Raw genomic sequence first — 16,406 nt, 5'->3', positions numbered from 1 at the left:
AATGCCTGCTTTCTTTTATGCCATAATGTTGGAGTCCCCAAAGTTTAGGAGGAGAGATATTTCATGGCCCTCACTCTGAGGTCTATAAGGAATTTTATTATCTGAATAAGTATTGATCGCAGCTTACAAAATACTGCAAACCTGTGTAATTAAAAAGAATGAGACCAGCCATTGGTGGGCAGTACATGGCCAAGTGTTAGAGAAGACAAATTCTTCAGGTGCCTGCAATTTTATAATTGCACTAGCTTGGGAAGCTTATTAAAGCCTTGCAGGTGCAATGTTTCATCACAGAGTAGCGAACCTTTGAAAGATATGCATAATAAACAGAGTTTGAAATATGTTTTTATTCCAGGCCATATGGTCCTGTCTGGAGCTTTCCTGGATCTTTGGGTCAGTTCACTGTTGAAAGATGGGCTTGCAAGGACCCACCTCTCGGAGCAGCTGTCAGAGCCCTATCAGAACAAATCTGCTTTTGCATGATTATTTATTTTATGTGGCTCTCTGCAACGAACCCAGCCTCGCTCAGTAGCTGAAATGTGCTGAGCAAAGTCTCTTCCCTGAACAGCTTGTGGCCATATCACCAAGCAGTGTCCTTCCTTGTCCTTAAAAAGCAGACTAGCAAGACTTGTACAGTAGGCCAGGACAGGCAGTCTGGGTGAAGTGTACCCACCTGGGCTTGAACTTGGTGCCAGCAATGTGAAAACTTACACCGTAGCATCTTAAAGAGGTGTCATTGTTCTTTCTTCTCAACTCTCTACTACTCAATTTCTTCTATGTTTTGACTCTATGCAGATACAGTGGCTGCAGTAAACAAGCACTTGAAGTGTTTTTTGTGGTGTTACTGTGGTGAGGATAATGCTAACGCTTGCTTCTTCTCCCTTTGTCATTAACAAAAGGTGTCATTGACTCCTCTGAGAATGGCTTTTTAAAGAGCGTCTAATATAAATTATTCACCATTTATTGTATATGTATAGGAATATCAGTAACTGACAAGGGACATGATCTTGAAGTCAAGTGATCCCGGAAAAATATTCTGGCGTACAAAATGAGCAGTGAGCTGGTGATGCAGATCCCAGCCCTCGGGATCCGTGTGTTGTGGCTGCAATGGACTACCAAGTCCTGTGGAGGACAAGGGACGGCATAGCCACTCTCTCTAGAGGAGAGCGCCCCCACCCTTGACATGACAGGCTTTTGTTACTTTCTGGGCACATTACACTGAAGATAGTCCTTATTTATTATGCACAAGTTTGCTTCAGGTGGTTACTTTTTACAGAAAACAAAGGAGAGGATGTTGCTAATTACATCAAAAAGGAAGGATATTTGCAAATGCAAAGGGAAAAGTGGTTGAACTGGTTACACTCCTCCTTGGAAGGTTTAGCATAGATTTTAGGAAGTTACTTTAAACATATGCAGTCAACCTTTGCTGCCTCAATTCAGGGTGAGGGAGTTTCAGCAAAAGCAAGTCTCATTGCAGCCTAGATACAGTGCAGGCCTGATTCCCCACGGGAAAACCTGTCCATGGGCATGGGTCCTGTGTGCAGGACCTCGCTCCCCACTGGCTTTTCAGAGTGGGAGCTGGGCCCACGCCACACAGAGCAACGGTCTCCTACAAGCTGGTCAGATTGACAGAAGATATTTCTTTCTCTTTATTTGGACAAGGGGAAATTTGGAGTTGAATTTTGTCAACTCGATCAAGAAAATAGTCTTGCCATCTTTAGAACTAACTTTCTCTAGTCTTTTCACCCATAGGTGAATAAAGAAAAAGAATAAACATTCTTTTAGCCTATTCTTACATTGCTAACATTATGTTCAGTATTCTGTATTTATTTGTAGTTATTAATTTATTTAAGCAGTATTCATTAAACACCTGTTCTTTACCAGCCACTATGCTAAGTTTTGGGAATATAAGATCATGTGCTTCTTGCCCCCATGGAGCTTAGAGTCTGGAGTACAAGGCAGGCACTGAACAAATAGTTAATTTCACATCTTATTCATCTTACAAAAGGGAAGTTAAGGGTGTTGAGTAAAGGCACATAGCAGGGAACCTTGCTGTTCTGCTTGATTACTTGACCTTGAGGGCAAGGTCTACATTAGATTGTTTCCCCCTGTCTGAGAATCAGTCTGCCTAAGACAATGAACTTGTGTGTAGTAGATACTTAATAAAGTATTTTGTAGTTATAAGGAGGAATGAAAGAAAGAAGCTAAGAGAAGCTAAGTGTTAATATTAGTCCATTTATTTAAGGATACCATTGGACACATTACAGTTCTAAAGCCTCAGAGCAAAACGACATGTTTTTCTTTGCTCTCACATGTACTTATGCCAATTTTTATTCACCCATGGTTCATAGTTTTCCACTGACAGAGCCAGAGACCCTGGAACTTAGCCTTTCATCTGTAGAAATCTAGGACCCCGCTATTTCCACCTGGGGCTCCAACACCTTTCTTTGAGGGTTAATCTTGGGTAGCTGTAGTTACTAGAGATTGGCTCTTTCTAGATACAAGTGGATCAATATTCTTATGGCCTAAAAAATGATAGCTATTCCAAAATGTGTACCTCAGACCTAGGGATAAGGTTATATGGTGGAATGTTTTCTTCTGGAGCTCTACTGTGGTAGCTAAGGGACTTCTGCAACCAAGGGATCGAGCTCAGCCCCATTTCCAGGACAGTAGAGTGACACGGCCCAATGGTATTGAGAGCATCCAGAGTTCTCAGGAAAGGGGTAACACCCAAGAGGAATACCATAGAAAACCAGCCAAGAGTCAAATACAGGTTCTTTGAGATATATCAGGAATCAGAGGTAAAGACTGGTAGCAGCAGCTGAGACTGTGGAGAAGCTTTTGGGAAATGTTAAAGTGGGAGGCCAGCAGAAAGGGATGGGCAGTCTCAGATCTCGGTAGATGGAAAGTTGGAGTACCCAGGTTGGAATTGGAAGCAGAGGCTGGTTTCCCTTGGAATAGGGACAGCCCAGAAATGTAGTAACAGGGAATCAGGTCCTGGGTGGGGACTTGGAGTTAATGGCTTTTGAAGTCTTGGTTGTTGAGCTTGGAGATACCAGGATTCGAATACTCACATGGGAATCAAAGGGGAAAATTTGAGAAGAGTAAGAAGCCCAGTGTGTCTGGAGAAAGGCAAGTGGATGGCAGGAAGGAAAAGATGTAGGAAAGATAGGCAGACGCCTGATCACATAGGTTGTTAAAGGTCATATAAGGATTTGAAATTTTGCACTAAGTGAAACAGGAAACCATTGAGTGGGGGAGTTACACAGAGGAAGGACATAGCTGAAATATTTTTTCAAAGATTCACACTTTCTAGCTACATTGTGTGCAAGGATTGTGGCAGAGAGACCAATGAGGAAGCTGCTGTGCTAGTTTAGAGAGCTAGAAGAGTGGATAGAGGCGGAGCCAGCTACAGAGGAGCAGGGAATAGGACAAGGAAAAGGGAGAATCAAGCACAACTTACTTGTAGGTGTTTGTTCTGAAGAGCTGGTGGGATGGTGCCGTTTATTGGGACTACAAAAGCTAGAGTAGGGGCAGGCTTGAGGAATGGATTGAAAACCAAGAGTTCTGTTTTATGCATGAATTTTATTTACTTACTTAAAAATTTATAATTAAAATTTTAAGTGTTAAATTTAACTTTTTAAATTTCAAAATTAAAATACCTTTTAAGATATTTAAGTGAAATCTACCATTTTAACCATTTTCAAGTGTATTAGCAGAAAGTACTTTCCCTTCGTGGTGCAGCCATAACCTCTATCCACATCCAGAACTTTTTCATCTGCCCTAGACTAAAACCTGGTACCCATTTAAATTCCCCTCTAACCCTGAGAACTATTACTCTACGTTCTGTTTCTGTGAACTTGACATTCTAGGTAATGCAAATAAGTGGGACCATACATATGTGTTACATGTGTTTGGCTTATTTTGCTTCGCATAGTGTCTTTAAGGTTCACTCATGTTTTAAAATTGTCAAAATGTTATTCTTCTTTAATACTGCATAATAAGCATCCCGTGTAGCTATACACCACATTTTGTTTTTCCATTCATCCAATGAGGGACATGTGGGTGTTTGCCATCTTTTGGCTATTGTGAATAATGCTGCATTAAACATTAGTGTATAAATATGCATGTTAAATTTGAAATGCCATTTACACCCCCAAAGAAGTCAAACAATCAGTTGTTTGTAGATTTTTGTAGGTTAGAGAAATGCCAGAACTGAAGATAAAAATTTTGGAGTATCATAGAGTATTTGCCTAGAAAACTCATGACCCAAATTTGCCATAGCTGACTCACATCTACAGCCCTCCCCCGACCACCAGTGGAGATATATACATTAAAAAGACAAAAGAAGTAAAATAAAAGTTGACTATTAGTTGGATCTTTGGTCCTCAAATTGTCTCCAGAAGTCTAGTGAGCTAGTCTAAACCACATGGCATTTTAATATTTATTTATTTGCCTAGATTAGAAACAAGCTAGAATTAGTCTAAAGCCCAGAGTTAAAACAGGCTGAAAAGTCCACAGTTTCCCTTAAATTCATCTTAGGAGCTCTGAACTTATCTTTCCGATACAATGAAGAGTCACACCATTAGACCGAGTCCCAGCAAATGGAACCAGAACAACAGATAGCCGCCCACTAAGCCCGCCTCTGTCCTATACATAACCAAGTCAAGAGGCTCTGGGCCTGTTGACAAATAAGGAAAAGAGAAACTTTAAACAAAGTGTGAGCATTGGCCAAGTGTGTTCCAAGGGGGAGAGACTGTGCCATCTTACCACTGACTTCAGGACTGCATGAAAAAGAGACCCCAACCCCTTTCTGCTATGGCTGAACAATCTGATCCCCCTCAAAACTATCACCCCAGAAAAACTCGGTGCAATTACTGTCCTCTAAATGGAATACTACCCTTTCTCTCAGGGGGCAAGTTTCTGGGTTTGATCTTGAATTTTTCCTAGGGAGATGTAAGGGGATTAGAGAAGGTGAGGGGGAGCCTTGGGAGTTTTCCCTACACTTCAACGCCCAGGTTTTGCCCTTAGGGGACTGATGTCACTGATGCATGCCTCACCGCCACCCACTTTGTGCCCTCCATGTGGTCTTGCTATGTGCTTTCCACAGTGGCTTTGACCCTTTGATGTTACCCTCAGTCCTAGATTTGCAATCTTTCTAGGTTTGCAATCTTGACGTGTTATTCTGATATAAGCATTGTGAACTTTGGAGTCAGGCAGCCATGGGATTCATTTTCAAATTCTCCCCTTGTAGTGTGTGACTTTGGTCAGACTACATCTACAGAAAGCATCACCTGTGATTGTATCAGGTCAAGGACAAAGGACATTTCTGGCCCTGCTGAAGATCTCTTTTCAGCTTATCTACTTACCTTCAAATGATGCAATGCCATAACACTTACACAAAAATCTTGTTTTCTTATTCTGTAAATTCTATTCACAACTATGACTTCAATTACCACCTCTACATGATAACTCCAAAAGTTACATCTCCATCTCAGACTCTAGTTTGCGCTCTTTACTTAGTCATTCAACTCTCTGTTCGCCTCTTCGTTTGGAGGTCAAAAATGGCAACTAAAAGTCATCATAGCCACAGCTTGATTTATTATCTTCCATGCCTTTCCCCCCAAACTTGTCTATGTCATTTTCTACCTCGGAGACTTACATATCATCCATTAAATTGTACTAAATTTGCTACCTTATCTCCTTCACACTGATCACCAGTGAAATATTCAATCTGTTGATTTTATCTGAGTATCTATCTGTTGAATCTATGTGGTCCGCTCTGTCTTCACTTACCCCAGTGCCACCCCAGTGAACCTCCATCCTCTCCCTTGTGTTAACTGTAGTCACTCCTCAGTGCTCTCTGGAATTCCATTCTTGCTACACTCAGATCTATTCTCCACAGAGGTCACAGTAATCTTCGAAAAATACAAATTAGCTAAAGTCCACTCTCTTGCTTAAGTTCCTTCAATGACATTTCATTGCTGATAAGATAAAGATCAAAATCCTTAAAATTTTTAGAAGGATCTACAGTCTCAGCTCCTGCCTGTGGCTTTCTCCTGGTAATTTGTTTTTTCTCCAGATTTTTTTTGTGTGTGTGATATAATTGACATATAACATTGTGTAAGTTCCACAGTCAATCCCTGCTCCATTGTCCATGTCCATGGTCCCTTCATATATGTTCTTTGACTAATCCATTCACATTGTTTCAAACATGTGGGAGCAGGCAGGTGGGAGGAGCAAAGGGGAAATAATTAGAACAACTATAAAACATAAAAATAAAAATAAAAAATTATGTAAGTTTAAGATGTACATTGTGTGGATTTGCTCTACTTACATATTGAGAAATGATTCCCACCATAGCATGAGCTAACACCCTGCATCCTCTGACATAATTACCGTTATTCCTTGTGGTGAGAACATTAAAGATCTAGTCTCAGCAATTCTCGAGTTCCTAATACAGAATTCTTAACTTTAATCCCCATGCTATACATAAATTCCCCAAACTTCCCCATCCTAAAGCTGAAAGGTTGCAGCCTTTGAGCAACGCCCCCCTTCCCCCCATCCCCAGGCCTCAGTAACCACCATTCTCCTCTCTGTTTCCACAAATTCCTGATAATTCTTTACGGTCCATTGAACTATCTTCTTGAAGCTCCTTACATGTGCCATGAGCTTTCCCATGTCTGATCTTCCATGCATGCTGTTCTTTTTCTTGGAATCCTCTTGCCCTTCTTCAGCTAGTGAAAAAAAAAATCTTTCATATTTTCTGGATGTCTAGCACTCATTGGCTATACTTGCCACCTTTGAGAAATGTCCAGACTTAGGAGTTCTGTCTAGACAAGGATGACATTCTCCAAGTTTCTTTGGAGCAAGCATACAGACATGTGAGCCAGTCTCTGCCAATGGGACTTTTCATGGGAGGATTTCATTTGAAAGTGAACAGCTTGAGGAAGGCAGAACCTGTTGTGCTGTTGAGTATGGCAGCAGAGCACCTAGCTCTTGAGAATGGCAGTGGCTGCCATGTCTCGTTTCTGGTGCAGAAGTAGCTGAGATGCTGGTGGCTGCTGTGGTTGCAGGAAAGATGGGTGTTGGCAGCACTGTGAGCCATAGGACCTAGTGCTCATTGGGTTATTAGCAGGTAAGGCAGTTTCTTCCACCCGCCAGTTCTATGGTGTGCTTTTGGCATGGTTCCTGAACGCTTAGTTTGAGCCTGTTCTTTGCCTTGACCCCTTCTATGCTTCATCAGCCAAGGTCAGATTCTGTTACTTCCAGCTAAGAAAGAACTCTGGCTAATAGGTGTAGAGAATTCCAACTAATTCTTGAGCACTCAGCTCTAGTTCATCCAGGAAACTGGCCCATTCACCCCATTCTCCCACCTGTGCCGATTAAGATGCACCTTCCCCTACAGCATGCTGCCAGGACTCAGTAGTGCCATGGCTTGTGCTGCAGCCTCTGTTGTTAGTCTGCCTGCGCCCCAGCGTTTCATCTCTTCTACATACTTGATAGATGTGTTTTGTCAAGGTTACCTCACCTCTCTGCGCATCAATTCCCTTTTCTGTAAAATGGGGACAACAATACGATTTATCTAACTCATAGGTTTGCTGCCAAGATCAAATGGATGAGTGCATACATGAAACCCTTCAAGTGGTACCTAAATGCTCAATAAATGTTAGTGAATATGTTCTTTCTCCCAGTTCCCCCTTCTTTTCTTTCATTAAACTATGCACAGATTGTCATTAAAGGCTCACGGGATGGTAATTTGATGAGGATATATCTTTCACATTGGCTGTTAAGCTCTATAAAAGCAGGGGCTCTTTAATTTGCCTACCATTATATTCCCAATTCCTAGCACAATATATATTTGTTTGATAAACATAGAATGGTTGTTATGTAGGATCCCAGAAACCTTGAGAGATGCCTTCCCCATTGCTGACCACTCTAAGCAGAGGAGCTTCAGCAGCACCCAAGTTCCTGGCAGCCCCACCTTAAGTTCCTTTTCCTGAATGATTTATTTCTCATGACCCACAACTGACCTATTCCCACAGAGCACAAACCCTGCCCCAGATGCTACACTTTCCCCCGATGCCCTGATTTCTCTGGTTCTCAGCACCGAGCATTTTATGCTGACTCTACACCCTCTGAAAGCTGTTGGAAGCCAGATGGGAGGAGGAGATAAAACAGGGTTCATTCATTGACCTCCCAGACTTCAAGAAAAATTACAACAACAGTAACAGCAAGTGGTGCATATCGAGTGGTGCTCACTATAAACTGCACATTACTCATTGAGTTTTATACATATTAATGTATTTAATACCCACCACAATCTTAGGGAGAAGATACTAAGACCTTAATTTTATAGAAGGGAAAAGTAAGTACCAGTGGAAAAAGGGAAGAAGGAAGGAAGGAAGGAAGGAAGGAAGGAAGGAAGGAAGGAAGGAAGGAAGGAAGGAAAAGCAGAAAGGAGGAAGCTTTCCTGGTGGAAGAGAGCTTCCTTTGCTGAGAACTTTGGTTTCCACAAGAACTTCTCCCCTGCAGCAGAAATAGTTGTAAAAGTAATATTGGTGGGGAAATATAACATGATTCTGAATATGTTATCTGGCCTCAGATTAACTTTATTTTTCAGATGTTTTTACATGATCCCTTTCAACTGCTTGCTATTTGCAGGTTCTTTCTGCCAAAGTCTAATGTAAGTAACAGGGACAATACAGATAGTTAAGAAATCTGTACTGCTTGTTTCTGGTTAATTGGCATTTTCCTATAACATATTTAAAAATGAGCCTTTGGTTCTCAGAGACACTCTTTTCAGACAGTCACAGCTCTCGCTACTAAGAGCTCCCAGCGCAGGTGAGGCCTCCTGCGTTGGGATTATTTGGGCATTTTCACAGATGCTGTCCAGCCACTGATACTCACCTGGAGTTGGGAGGGGGGCACTTATTGTGCATTTTCTATGTTTAGATTTTCCTGATGTTGCTTTATTTTATTTTTCTCCAAAGAATGGGGGAATGGCCCATGTACCAGCTCTCTTGCGGAAGTGGTATTCAGCGGAAGCTGTCCTCCAGTGGTAGTGCCCTTGTGTTCCCAAACTTAGAGGCACATATTTGAAAACTCACTGTGGGGTGATTATCAGGAGCCCTGCTTCAAGCGTGTCCTGGGAAGGCCTTCTCTCTCTGGCTTTGACAGGCCTTGAGGGAGATTCTCCTAAGCCCTCAGTGAAATCAGGTGGATGGTTTGGGGCTCATAGTCTAGTCGGCAACTGCTAGTGCATTTGTTTTCTATGGCTGCCTTAACAGCTTACTACAGACTTGGGGGTTAAAACCACAGAAATGTATTCTCTCCCAGTTCTGGAAGCCAGAAGTCTGAAATTCAAGCATCTGTGGGATTGGTCCTTCTGGAAACTGAGGGGAAATCTGTTCTTTGCCTCTCTGCTGGCTTCTGGTGGCTGCCTTGGCTTATGAACACATCACTCCCATCTCTGCCTCTGACTTCACATTGCCTTCTTCCCTTCTCTTCTTTTATAAGGACACTTGTCAATGGGTTTAGGACTCACCATTAACAGGAATGAGCTCACCTTGAAATACTTAATTACATTTGCAAAGGCCATTTTTTCAGGTAAGGGTACACGCCCAGGCTTGGAATGGACAGATCTTTCAGGTAGCTGATCAACCAACGCATTGCACAGGATGAGTTGAGAGGATTTCTCTTGATGCCTGGAAGAAGGCTAGGCTTTGGCTAAGCAGGAGGATGAAAAGGTATTTTGTGCCCCTCCCCTCTTCCTGAGCATTTTGTGTCTCCATCTTCGCCTCTTAGTGTCCATCCATTTCTGAAAGGTGGTGTGACCTGGCTTGCACGTAGCTGTGTTTCTTTGCCCACAGCTCCTCTGCCTACCCATCTTAGGGAGAGGAGCTGAGGGAGTTTTGCCAATATTTATAAGACTGGGTAGGTAAGCCTCTGGGGTTGGAACCTGTGTTCAGAAAATCTAGTGGCCTATCAGAGCTTATTCTAGAGCTTTGAGTCTCAAAATTGATTAAGTATAAACATCACTAAGGGAGTTTATTATACATAGGAATTCCTAGGTCTCCACCTATATTAGTTTGCTAGGGCTGCCATACCAAAATGGCACAGACTAGGTGGCTTAAACAGCAGAAACTAATTTTCTTACAGTTCTGGAAACTGGAAGTCCACGATCAAGGTATCAGCAGGTTTGATTTCTTCTAAGGTCTCTCTTTTTGGCTTTCGGATAACCACCTGCTGTCTGTGTCCTCACTGGTCTTTCCTCTGGGAAAATACACCCCTGGTGTCTCTCTCTTTTGTTAGGATGCCAGTCATTTTGGGTCAGGGCCCACTCTAATGACCTCATTTTAATTTAATCCCCTCTTTACAGACTTTCTGCTCCAACAAGGTTCATACACTGAGGTACAGGAGGCTGGTGCTTGAACATATGAATTTAGCCCATAGTATAACCCCAAGAGATTCTGATTTTAGTACAGTGGCACCAAGGAACATTTTAAGCTATGTCCCAGGAGATTGCAACCAGTTTGGGTGGTCAGAGTCTACATTTGGAGATGTTTTTGACATTTGCTTTGACTCTATGTCTTTACATCATCCTGATTCTTCCATATATTAATAATAATATATACCACATATTAGCAATAAATTAATGCATATAGAAGGTTCTCCATGACCCTTTGTAGTCACTTCCTAAGACTTCTCATAAATTCCTGTGTCTTTGTCTCAGATATTTGCTTTGCATTTCGATGACTTTGAATCTGAGGTGGTTTTGAATCCTGTCTTTTGGGCTTGTTAGGACCGTGACTTAGACACATACTCCTTACAGATTTGGCTCCCACCCATTCTACTAGTTTCTTCCATCTGGGATAGGATTTGCTGCTCAAGAACTGATTCCCAAAATGCACCTGCTCAGCTAATGCCACAGGTTTGGGGGCTTGAACACCTGAAACTCAATGCTTCGGGGGGTCTCAGGACTGTACCTCAGAACTCAGGTAAAAAGCCAAGCCATGACTTGGATATGCCACTCTGGAGAAAAGAAATGAGTCTGTCGGCTGATGTAAATAGTGCTGTTTTCAGATTTATATAGTCTGTTTATACCTGTCCCTTCACCCTTAAATTCACCTTTCTCAGTCTGAATGTTGTCCCTTTTATACAGGCCAGGGTTTTCATGTAAATCCCACTTCTACTCTATCAAAATGTTGGGTTGTGGGGGAGGACACATCAAAGTATATTTTTCCTACGGATCCTGCATTCTCCTATGGGGTGGCGAGAGAGGGAAGCCACAGTAGCCCATCATGGGCTGGGTACTGCACCCAGGTCCATAGTCTCTCATTTAATCCTTACAATATGACAGAAACAAGAGATCCCTTCCATCTGTAGAGCTGCAGCCCCTGGAACTCAGACCCCAGCATGTAGATGGTCCTCTTCCAAATCTGCTGCATCACTTTTTATGGTATCCAGACCTCCAAGATGCTCCAAGTTAGTCTCTATGACTCGAACATAGGGAACATGATCATTTTATAGTGTAACGATTCTAACTGAAATCTTTGTGGGTTTGTTTCTGTTGTCTGTTGATTCTGATGATTTTTTAGATATCATCATTTTCCATGTCTGTCTGGTTATATTTCTCTATATGCTGATAATTACACTGAAAATATTTGTAATAATAATTGGAAATTTAGAATATAAGTATATCTCTACATAAGTAATTTAAACATACATCTTTTGGGCACTTGGGGTACTACCAGTCTGGGATCACCTCAACCTAAAATCTAGATTTATTGGTTTCTGTATCACCAAGGTGACCTGTGACTTTCCAATGACTGGTTTGCCCTTATCCTGATAGGTTTAGTCTTTGGGAATCTTAGTTTTCTGTGTGTGAGGTCTCATACTAGGTTTTTGACATGGTCTGGCTCTGTGCTTTGACACCTGTCCTCACCCCAGAAACAAAAAAAAAGGTTCTGATTTCCTAAGATTAGAAAATCCCATCAGGCAAAAGCAGCTGCCAGGTCTGCCAGTCTCAGTGTCACTTTCCTCTTTGGCATGCTAATCCCCTACGAAATTGTCAGCTTTCCATTGTTTCGAAGATTTGCTCTTAAAATTTTATACACCATGTTTACTTGTTTTCATTAGACGGGTTGTCTCAGACAACACAGCCTGACATTACCTGAACCCCCAAATATGGAGGCTATTAATTTCTTCTTCTCATTTATTCCTGGGCCTTTCTCTCTCCTGTTTCTCTTCTGTGAGGTCTTCTGCCTTTTCCATGGCCCTGAACCTCCCCACTGGTTCTTGTCACGGTGTTTGGCCCTGTGGATTAGTGGTTTCTCTGATAGCTTCACAGTTGTGCCTAGGAGAGCAGGCAGTGGGCGCTGTGTGCTCGGAGCCCCTTGGACTCTGCCTGGGTACCTCTTTTCCTTGGCTGATGTTCATCTGCCTCTTCTCTGTAATAAACCATAGCTGTGAGAATAACAGTTTCTGTGAGTTCTGTGGGTTCTTCTAGCAAGTTATTGAAACTCAGGGTAGTTTGGGGAACCCTTTTAACTGCAAGTGGTTTTAGAAATTGAGGCAGTCTCATGGAGGGCTGTGCCCACAACCTTTTCAATTTGGCTAACACTGGGCAGCATTTATATGTGCACATGCGTGTGTATGTGTGTGTGAATTTGTGTGTATGATACAACACTGGCATAGGGTTCTTCTTATTAAAACTGCCTGGCCATTGCTATAACACATGAGCAAGGCGTAGATACCTTTATCTTTGCATCTTTATATTCAACCTGCTGTGAGACCCTTCCCCTGGCCTGTTCGTCCACACCCACCTCTGACTGTGGTGAGTGGCGTTTTCACCCCAGTGCACTTTGTATCCATCTGCAGTTTCTGTAAGTCGGTGTTTACTTCGTCTCCGACTCTGGTTAAAGGAAGAAAGCGAACCCACAGAAGTGGCTTCTCCCTACTATGAGTTAGGACCTCATAAATCACAGTGACAAGAAGTGTGATGATGGTCTCTTTCTGTTCTTGAGATTGGAAGAGGAGAGGCGTGCCGGTTCCAGCACGGTTTTGTAATTTTTCCCAGTGGGGGCACGGTGTGAAGGCATCCAGCAGGCCGTCTCCTCAGCCCTGACTAAGTAATTCCCCACTTCAATTGTTCCTGCACTGAAAACGCAGAGACATCCACCAGTGTCACTCGGGCAGTTTGGTACCTGCTGCGGAACTCCTGGCAGTTAACAATGAAATTGTCGAGATTTCCTTTTTGTCCCCATCCAAGCAGGCAGGGCATCGTTTCTATCCCCTGGTTGAGCACATGAATCAGTCCTTTTGTGCATGATCAGTGGGACTGCGCATGTTTTCAGAAACTGTCTGGCTTTATACCTGGCAGGCGTGCTTGCTGGGCAGTGGCTCCGCAAATGAGAAAGAAAATATACAGCTCCTCCCACGTCCCCAGACTGAAATGCAGGGCAGTGAAAGGAGGTAGCTGTTTTCTGGCCTGATATTTGCCTTTGATTGTTTGAATTCGTAAAGATACACCATCCAGAATTTATTCGATTTTTTAAAAACATTTTTTAAAAAACTGGTTTTTTGCAGATTGTGGTTGACAGAGAGGGGAGAAGACACACATGGCAATGGGGACAAGTAGGAGGAGATGGAATATCTAGTAAATGTGTTAATTCCTGCAAAGCTTGATGTGTTTGCATGTTACATAGTTCATTTTGCAACAATACTTTATTTTAAAAGAGTCAGTACAGCTTGGCTTAATTTCTTTCTGCCTAGAAGCCATTCATACGACCCTTTCTAAGGCAGGCACTTTTCACGCCTCCCTGCACAAAGGTAGAGGGGTTATGCATCAATTAACCTGTCAGGAACCTTTTGTCTATGAAGACTTGGAGACATAGTCGTATATGGATGTAGTGCTTCCAAGAGACCTGAAAACTATAGATTTACAGTAAAGAAAAAAATAGAGGGTGGATCTTCCTTTGTTGAAGCTAGAAGAGTCACTTTGGTGAAAAAGCAATTCCTGGCACAATTAAAATTTGGCTTCTTATATGATTGTGCATTTTCACCCAACTTATTTTAGAATATGTATATATAATAAAGCAAACACTCCTTTTAAATTTAGTTTTTGAAATGAGAAATGGATATGCATGCGCTCAATAGATATGGTTTATTATTTGTATTTTTAAAAAAGAAAATGCTCAATGCAAAGGTCTACACAACCTCCGAGTTTTGCCAAACTTAAAATACTAATAAAAATGAGCTCAGTTCTGTGACCAAAGTGATGGACCCAATGTAAAGCTTACTTAGAGAATTCTCTACATTTTCATGTCTTAACATGGAATCTGTAGGTTGGCTTTGGGGCACCTACGAATGAAATTCCATAGAACATTGCGTTTGTGCATGTGCATATTTGCGGGGGGCGGTGGGTCATTGCTCTGGCTCTTTTCAAGGGACTTAAGCACCACTCTGAGTTTGCATGTGGGACGCCGGAGATGCCAGAGCATTTTCGTGCCCACTCAGTCTGAGCTACAGGCACAGGCAGCACTGTGTGCTGACTCTTTTCATTGCAGAGGTTCTATTTCCAGAATTATAAGACATGTCTCTGTCTGCTCAGGGGGACACAAGGTAAGTGCTGGGGCTTCCTCAGTCATGTTGTTATCATCTCTTTGAATTTACCAGTGGGCTTTCTTGATTATTTGGAAGTTACATTTAGATGCTGGGCAGCGCCTTTACTGAACATAATGCTGGGCACTAGGAGGAAACAGTGTTTCTGTGTATCTGAAAAGTAGTATATTGAGAAGATGTGTAATGAGTAAATGAATGAGTGAATGTAAGTGTCTTAATGAATAAATAATCAAATAATTACAATAGTATGTCATTTGACTTCTTCAGTGAAGTTCCTGCTTGGTTAAAACAGGAAATTGGAAAAGGGGATTGAGAGGCTTTTCTCTGTTCCCATGGCGACCTCCTGCCCAAGAAAGATTCCCACACTGGTCATCAGGGATATTGTCTGTGTTTCATAAAACCTTCCCAGCCATGGCCACTGTTCCTGTCTTTTTTTTAATTTCAGCTGTCCAACTCAATAAAGTAGATCTTAAAGTTTACTGTGCATGATCCCTTCTGGATAATTTTGAGTGGAACCAGGGGTACAGCATTGTTGGGAACTGCCCTGCCTGGTTTCAGAAGCTGTAACCCCCATGGCTAAGGCTGCATCAGAGACCTTGGGACCATAAGCCACTAAGGAGACAAAGCTTATCTCCCTGGCAGGGGTGCCACTCTGCACACTTCACCCTGCTTGGCCCTGAGCCTGACCAGTTAGCGAATGATGGGTAAGATTCCTCAAGGGAGGGACGACCTAAGACAGGCATGGTCACAAAAAAGGTCCAGACAGAAGGACTCGGGGGGGGTGTATAGAAAAAAGGGGTGATGGACCCTCGCCCCTCAGCTTTGACATAGCCTGAGTCCTCATTCTGTCTGCAAGAAGTCTCCTAATCTCTTGGCTGCCTTACTTCCCCTGCCTGACTTAAGCCTAAAACAATGACAGAGGGCCCTGCAGTCCTGTGCTGGAAAGGGTGGATTCCCCTGGGTGATCAGGCCTAAGAAAGAATGCATAAAATCCTGTGAAACCTGCTTTGTTTATACCCTCAGCTTAAATGATAAGGGTCCAAGCCTAAAATGAGTTTGTTTCCCAAAATCTTATAACCCTTTAACTAACTGACCCAGACTCAGAATAAGCCCTCAGTGTTCTTTGTATGTTATCTATTGTTTGATCCTTACTGCCTGACAATGACTGATGTGCTTCACCTGTATTCCTGTGCAAAATGAACCCAATGAAAGCCCATTAAGGAAAAGGTTCTTGGCCCTTCTCCTTTTAGAGATTGGCCACCTTTCCTCCCCAAGCAGATCAGGTCTTGGTAGACTTATTCTCATCCATGGTGGCCGGGGGTGGGGGGGGGCCCTGTGGGTGGAGCACCCCCCCACAGCATGCAGTTTGGTCTCTTCCATGTTGATTTTGAAGATCCAGGGAGAGGCAGAGTCCCTTATACATCAGCCAAGGAGTATGCCAAGGTCATTTGAAACAATGGCTTGGAAGGACATCCATAGACAAAATCGCTGGGCATATCAGCTGGAGAAGAGGCCTCTGCGTTTGGAAAGGAAATCCGCTTTGGTGATCCCTCAGCCCACCTCAAGTTGCCTTTGTAATCAACAGGTCCTCCCAGCTGGTCTGTGATTGTGAAGTCCCAATACGCAGTGCCTGGGGAGGTATTTAACGATGGCCTCTCCTCCACGTGCATTTAGATCAATGAGGCTTTTAAAAAAATAGAATAGAAAACCACTGAAATTGATTTTTATATTAAGAAATCAAATAGACTTAGAAACTTCTATTTAAATTCTTTAAATAGTTCTAG

At 42.6% G+C, this 16,406-nt stretch overlaps 1 pseudogene; it reads left to right on the top strand.

Annotated features, from left to right (window-relative positions):
• The window catches only part of LOC128779164 (cytosolic beta-glucosidase-like), a 100,043-nt pseudogene extending 83,942 nt beyond the window's left edge, over positions 1–16,101 (top strand).
• The last annotated feature ends 305 nt before the right edge of the window (positions 16,102–16,406 follow it).

The sequence above is a fragment of the Desmodus rotundus genome, chromosome 4 (assembly GCF_022682495.2).
Source record: "Desmodus rotundus isolate HL8 chromosome 4, HLdesRot8A.1, whole genome shotgun sequence".
Lineage (NCBI taxonomy): Eukaryota > Metazoa > Chordata > Mammalia > Chiroptera > Phyllostomidae > Desmodus > Desmodus rotundus.
This window is presented reverse-complemented; position numbering and strand designations above follow the sequence as displayed.